The sequence below is a fragment of the Triticum urartu genome, chromosome 3A (genome assembly GCF_056163025.1).
Source record: "Triticum urartu cultivar PI428250 chromosome 3A, HENAU_Tu73, whole genome shotgun sequence".
NCBI lineage: Eukaryota > Viridiplantae > Streptophyta > Magnoliopsida > Poales > Poaceae > Triticum > Triticum urartu.
The window spans coordinates 526991500-526999644 of NC_141875.1; positions in this window are offsets into that span (position 1 = coordinate 526991500).

The following is an 8145-nucleotide window of genomic DNA, read 5'->3' on the forward strand; positions in this document are numbered from 1 at the left end:
CAATTGCTAAAAATTCTTTTTCAGTAGTAGCATAGTTTCTCTGGGCACTGTCTAGAGTTTTACTAGCATATTGAATAACATTTAATTTATTATCTACTCTTTGTCCTAGAATAGCCCTACAACATAATCACTAGCATAACACATGATTTCAAATGGTAAATTCCAATTAGGAGGCTGAACAATAGGTGCAGAAATCAAAGCTTTCTTAAGTATTTCAAATGCTTCTACACAGTCATCATCAAAAATAAGAGGAACATCTTTTTGTAAGAGATTAGTTGAGGCCTAGAAATTTTAGAGAAGTCCTTAATGAACCTCCTAGAAAAACCGGCTTGACCAAGGAAACTTCTTATACATTTAATATCCTTAGGACACAACATCTTTTCAATAGAAACAACTTTACCTTTATCAACTTCAATACCTCTTTCAGAAATTTTATGCCCCAAGACAATGCCTTCATTAACCATAAAGTGTCACTTCTCCTAATTCAAGACAAGATTAGTTTCTTCACATCTCTGCAAAACTCGATCAAGGTTGCTTAAGCAATCATCAAAAGAAGTTCCATACACAGAAAAATCATCCATGAATACCTCAACAATATTTTCATAAAAGTTAGAGAATATAGGAGTCATACATCTTTGAAAAGTAGCAGGTGCATTGCATAAACCAAAAGGCATGCGTCTATAAGCAAAGGTACCGAAAGGGCAAGTAAAAGTTATCTTTTCTTGATCCTCTTTTGACACAAGTATTTGAGAGAAACCAGAATAACCATCTAGAAAGCAAAAATGTGTATGTTTGGATAACCTTTCTAGCATTTGATCAATAAAAGGTAAAGGGTAATGATCCTTTTTAGTAGCTTTATTTAATTTGCAGAAATCAATTACCATTCTATAACTGTAACAATTCTTTGTGGGATCAATTCATCTTTATCATTAGGAACAACAGTAATACCTCCCTTTTTAGGGATGCGATGGACATGACTTACCCACTGACTATCAGCAACGGGATAAATTATACCTGCTTCCAGAAGCTTTAGTATTTATTTTCTTACCACTTCTTTCATCTTAGGATTTAACCGTCGTTGGTGATCAACAACCGGTTTCGCGTCTTTCTCCAATTTTATTTTGTGCTAGCATAGAGTGGGGCTAATGCCCTTAAGATCATCAAGAGTATATCCAATAGCAGCACGGTGCTTCTTCAGAGTTTTCAATAATTTCTTTTCTTCATGCTCTGAAAGGTTAGCATTAATAATAACAGGATGTATCTCTTTCTCATCAAGATAAGCATATTTAAGAGTATCAGGTAAAGGTTTAAGCTTAAACACAGGATCACCCTTGGGTGGGGGAGGATCCCCTAGGATTTCAACATGCAAGTTGTGTTTCAACATAGGCCCCTGTTTAAAGAATACTTCATCTATTTCCCTTCTTTCATTCATAAACATATCATTTTCATGGTCTAGCAAATATTGTTCTAAAGGATCACTAGGAGGCACGACAATAGAAGCAAGACCAATAATTTCATCTTTACTAGGCAATTCTTTATCATGGGGTTGTCTATGAAATTTAGCAAAATTAAACTCATGAGACATATCCCCTAGACCAATAGTAACAACATCCTTTTGCAGTCTATCTAGGCATTAACAATATTCAAGAAGGGTCTACCAAATATAATGGGACAAAATTCATCTTGTGGGGAGCCAAGAACAAGAAAAACAGCAGGATATTTAACTTTCCCACACAAGACTTCAACATCTCTAACAATCCCAACTGGTGAAATAGTGTCTCTATTGGCAAGCTTAATTGTAACATCAATTTCCTCTATCTCAGCAGGTGCAATGTCATGCATAATTTCTTTATATAAGGAATGGGGTATTGCACTAGCACTAGCACCCATATCACATAAGCCATGATAGCAATGATCTCCTATTTTAACAGAAATAACAGGCATGCCTACAACAAGTCTATGTTTATTTTTAGTATCGGGTCTAGCAATTCTAGCGACTTCATCACAGAAGTAAATAACATGCCCATCAATATTATCGGCCAAGAGATCTTTAACCATAGCAACACAAGGTTCAACTTTAATTTTCTCAAAGGGTGTAGGTGTTCTAGTATTACTCTTACGAACCATAGTTGAAGCTTTAGCATGATCCTTTATTCTAGCACGGAAAGGTGGTTTCTCAATATAAGCAGTAGCAACAACAGGATCATTATAAGTGATAGTATTTTCTTCAACTTTAATAGGTACAACTACTTTTACTTCAATGGGAGGATTATATTTAAACCACTTCTCCTTAGGGCGATCAACATGAGTAGCAAAGGATTCACAGAAAGAAGCTACTATCTCAGAGTCAAGTCCATATTTAGTGCTAAATTCACGGAAAGCATCGGTATCCATAAAAGATTTAACACAATCAAACTTAGGTATTATACCTGACTCCTTACCTTCGTCGAGATCCCAATCTTCAGAGTTGCATTTAATTCTTTCCAATAAATCCCATTTGAATTCAATAGTCTTCATCATAAAAGAGCCAGTACAAGAAGTATCGAGCATGGAGCGATTACTGAGAGAAAGCCGAGCATAAATTTTTTGAATAATCATTTCTCTTGAGAGCTCATGATTGGGGCATGAATATAACATTGACTTAAGCCTCCCCCGAGCTTGAGAGATGATTTCTCCTTCGCGAGGCAAAAATTTGTATATATAATTACGATCACGATGAACAAGATGCATGGGATAAAACTTCTGATGAAATTCCAATTTCAGTCGGTTGTAGTTCCATGATCCCATATCAACACATAGCCTAAACCATGTCAATGCCTCTCCCTTCAAAGATAAAGGGATGACCTTCTTCTTGATAACATCCTCGGGCATACCTGCAAGCTTAAATAATCCACAAACTTCGTCCACATAGATTAGGTGCAAATCGGGATGTAATGTTCCATCACCTATGAAAGGATTAGCTAGCAGTTTCTCTATCATACCCGAAGGAATTTCAAAGTAAACTTTTTCAGTAGGTTCAGTAGGTTGAGGAGCAAATCTTTGCTCTACTGGTCGGGTTGAAGATACCCCGAACAAGCCCCTCAAAGGATTATGTTCCATAGTAACAAGTGACAGTAAATTTCATCACACTATATAAATTTGTCCTTAACAAATTCCACCTACCAAAGGCACTTCACTCCCCGGCAACGGCGCCAGAAAAAAGCTTTGATGACCCACAAGTGTAGGGGACCTATCGTAGCCTTTTGGATAAGTAAGAGTGTCGAACCCAACGAGGAGCAGAAGGAATAATAAGCAGTTTTCAGCAAGGTATTTTCTGCAAGAACTGAAATTATCAGTAACAAATAGTTTTGTGATAAGGTAATTGGTAACAAGTAACAAGTAATAAAAGTAAATAAGGTGCACAAAGATGGCCCAATCCTTTTTGTAGCAAAGGACAAGCCTGGACAAACTCATATACAAAGGAAAGCGCTCCCGAGGACACATGGGAATTATCGTCAAGCTAGTTTTCATCACGTTCATATGATTTGCGTTCGGTACTTTGATAATTTGATATGTGGGTGGACCGGTGCTTTGGTACTATCCTTCTTTGGACAAGCATCCCACTTATGATTAACCCCTATTGCAAGCATCCGCAACTACAACAGAAGTATTAAGTTAAACCTAACCATAGCATGAAACATATGGATCCAAATCAGCCCCTTACGAAGCAACTCATAAACTAGGGTTTAAGCTTCTGTCACTCTAGCAACCCATCATCTACTTATTACTTCCCAATGCCTTCCTCTAGGCCCAAACAATGGTGAAGTGTCATGTAGTCGACGTTCACATGACACCACTAGAGGAAAGACAACATACATCTCATCAAAATATCGAACAAATACCAAATTCACATGACTACTTATAGCAAGACTTCTCCCATGTCCTCAGGAACAAACGTAACTACTCACAAATCATATTCATGTTCATAATCAGAGGGGTATTAATATTCATAATGGATCGGAACATATGATATTCCACCAAGTAAACCAACTAGCATCAACTACAAGGAGTAATCAACACTACTAGCAACCCACACGTACCAATCTGAGGTTTTGAGACAAAGATTGGATACAAGAGATGAACTAGGGTTTGAGATGAGATGGTGCTGATGAAGATGTTGATGGAGATTGACCCCCTCCCAGTGAGAGGATCGGTGATGATGATGGTGTTGATTTCCCCCTCCCGGAGGGAAGTTTCCCTAGCAGAACAGCTCCGCCGGAGCCCTAGATTGGTTCCGCCAAGGTTCCTCCTCGTGGCGGCGGAGTTTTGTCCCGAAAGCTTACTTATGATTTTTTTCCTCGATGAAAGACTCCATATAGCCAAAGATGGGCATCATAGGGCTGCTAGGGGGCCCACGATGCAGGGGGCGCGCCCGGGGGGTAGGGCGCACCCCCACCCTCGTGGACGGTGGGTGGCCCTCCTCTGGTACTTCTTTCGCCCAATATTTTTTTATATATTCTGAAACATGCTCCTGTGAAGTTTTGGGACTTTTGGAGATGTGAAGAATAGGTCTCTAATAATTGCTCCTTTTCCAGCCCAGAATTCCAGCTGCCGGCATTCCCCCTCTTCATGTAAACCTTGTAGAATAAGAGAGAATAGGCATAAGTATTGTGACATAATGTGTAATAACAGCCCATAATGTAATAAATATCGATATAAAAGCATGATGCAAAATGGACGTATCGTGTACCAGAACTGATGTGTGCCTTGCCATATATTTGGTAGGGAGGTACCAAAGTAATCCAGGAGTGGATCATTGGACAACGGTCAAGAATATCCTAAAGTACTTGAAAAGGACCAAGGATATGTTTCTCATTTGTGGAGGTGATGAAGAGCTCGTCGTAAAGGGTTACGTCGATGCTAGCTTTGACACAGATCCGGATGACTCTAAGTCACAAACTGGATACGTATTTATATTGAATGGTGGAGCTATCAGTTGGTGCAGTTCCAAGCAGAGCATCGTGACGGGATCTACGTGTGAAGTAGAGTACATAGCTTCTTTGGAAGCAGCGCATGAAGGAGTCTGAATGAAGGAGTTCATATCTGATCTGGGTGTAATACTCAATGTGTCGAGTCCAATGACAATCTTTTGTGACAACATGATGACCCACAAGTGTAGGGGATCTATCGTAGCTTTTCGATAAGTAAGAGTGTCGAACCCAGCGAGGAGCAGAAGGAAATGATAAGCAGTTTTCAGTAAGATATTCTTTGCAAGCACTAAAATTATTGGTAACAGATAGTTTTGTGATAAGGTAATTTGTAACGAGTAGCAAGCAATAAAAGTAAATAAGGTGCAGCAAGATGGCCCAATCCTTTCTGTAGCAAAGGACAAGCCTGGACAAACTCTTATATGAAGGAAAGCGCTCGCGAGGACACATGGGAATTATTGTCAAGCTAGTTTTCATCACGTTCATATGATTCGCGTTCGGTACTCTGATAATCTGATATGTGGGTGGACCGGTGCTTGGGTGCTATCCTGACTTGTACAAGCATCCCACATATGATTAACCGCCATTGCAAGCATCCGCAACTACAACAGAAGTATTAAGGTAAACCTAACCATAGCATGACACATATGGATCCAAATGAGCCCCTTACGAAGCAACGCATAAACTAGGGTTTAAGCTTATGTCACTCTAGCAACCCATCATCTACTTATTACTTCCCAATGCCTCCCTCTAGGCCCAAACAATGGTGAAGTGTCATGTAGTCGACGTTCACATGACACCACTAGAGGGATGACAACATACATCTTATCAAAATATTGAACGAATACCAAATTCACATGACTACAGATAGCAAGGATTCTCCCATGTCCTCAGGAACAAACGTAACAACTCACAAAGCATATTCATGTTCATAATCAGAGGGGTATTAATATGCATAATGGATCTGAACATATGATCTTCCACCAAATAAACCAACTAGCATCAACTACAAGGAGTATATCAACACTACTAGCAACCCACAGGTACCAATCTGAGGTTCGGATACAAAGATTGGATACAAGAGATGAACTAGGGTTTGAGATGAGATGGTGCTGGTGAAGATGTTGATGGAGATTGACCCCCCTCCCGATGAGAGGATCGTTGGTGATGACGATGGTGATGATTTCCCCCTCCTAGAAGGAAGTTTCCCCTGCAGAACAGCTCTGCCGGAGCCCTAGATTGGTTCCGCCAAGGTTCCGCCTCGTGGCGGCGGAGTTTCTTCCCCAAAGCTTGCTTATGATTTTTTCCTCGACGAAAGACCTCATATAGCAGAAGATGGGCATCGGAGGGCCACCAGGGGGCCCACGAGGCAGGGGGGCGCGCCCAGGGGGTAGGGTGCGCCCCCCACCCTCGTGGCTAGGGTGTGGCCCCCCTCTGGAACTTTCTCTGCTCGGTATTTTTTATTAATTCCAAAAAGGACTTCTGTGAAGTTTCAGGACTTTTGGAGCTGTGCAGAATAGGTCTGTAATATTTTCTCCTTTTCCAGCTCAAAATCCCAGCTGCCGGCATTCTCCCTCTTCATGTAAACTTTGTAAAATAAGAGAGAATAGGCATAAGTATTGTGAAATAATGTGTAATAACAACCCATAATGCAATAAATATCGATATAAAAGCATGATGCAAAATGGACGTATCACAACACTGGAGCAATTGCCTTAGCGAAGGAGTCCAAGTTTCACAAGAGAACCAAATACATCAAGAGACGCTTCAACTCCATTCGTGAAAAGGTCAAGGATGGAGACATAGAAATTTGCAAAATACATACGGATCTGAATGTGGCAGACCCGTCGATTAAACCTCTTCCGTGGGCAAAACATGATCAGCACCAAGACTCCATGGGTGTTAGATTCATTACTATGTAATCTAGATTATTGACTCTAGTGCAAGTGGGAGACTGTTGGAAATATGCCCTAGAGGCAATAATAAAGTGGTTATTATTATATTTCCTTAATCATGATAAAGGTTTTGTTATTCATGCTAGAATTGTATTGACCGAAAACTTAAATACATGTGTGGATACATAAACAAATATTGTGTCCCTACTAAGCCTCTACTAGACTAGCTCGTTGATCAAAAGATGGTTAAGGTTTCCTAACCATGGACATGTGTTGTCACTTGATAATGGGATCACATCATTAGGAGAATGATGTGATGGACAAGACCCATCTGTTAGCATAGCATATGATCGTTCAGTTTATTGCTACTGCTTTCTTAATTAATGTGAAATACATATTCCTTCGACCATGAGATCATGCAACTCCCGGATACTGGAAGAATACCTTGTGTGCTATCAAACGTCACAACGTAACTGGGTGATCATAAAGATGCTCTACATGTATCTTCGATGGTGTCTGTTGAGTTGGCATGGATCGAGATTGGGATTTGTCACTCTGTGTGACGGAGAGGTATCTTGTCACACCCTAGTTAGTTCATGCATTAGAGTGTTGCATCATGTTTATTTTTTCCCAGAAAACTGAAATGGGGATGACAGAACCCCCAGCACCCCCCTGGAACAACTAGGGTTTACTAAAAACTTTTTCAATGAACCTGAAATGCCCTTCTAAAAAGTCCACCCTTTTTGTTTTGGGTTAAAACCTTTGACAAAAATGGTGCACACTTTTCTAGGACATCTTAAGGTCATTGGATTAATTCATTACTAATTGCATTTGGGCAATTTAAATCCTATAAATATTTTAAAATTCCTAAATAATCCTGAAAGTAATTTTAGGTTGTTGAGAATATTTTCAAATGTGCCTCTGAATATTTTTAGGGTTTTCCTAAATGAAATAGTATTTTTACTATTTGAAAACACAAAACAGGATAAATAGAAAACAGAAAAAAGAGAGAAAGGAAACTTACCTGGCACTCACCTGGCGGCCCAGCACTGTGCTGGCCCATGGCCAGTCAGCTGCTTCCTCTCGCCAGGCAGGCAGGCAGGGAGGTGAGCGCCGGCGCGCCTGAGCTCGCCACGGCGCCACCTGCTTGCCGCCCGTGCCCCTGGACATCTGGACGACCTCCACGTGTTGCCCCGACCCCCTGGACCCCTCCATTCACCCCCAACGCCTCTCCCTCGCCCTCTCCCACCATGGCCGACGCCCCTGCCGCCGCACCATTGCCG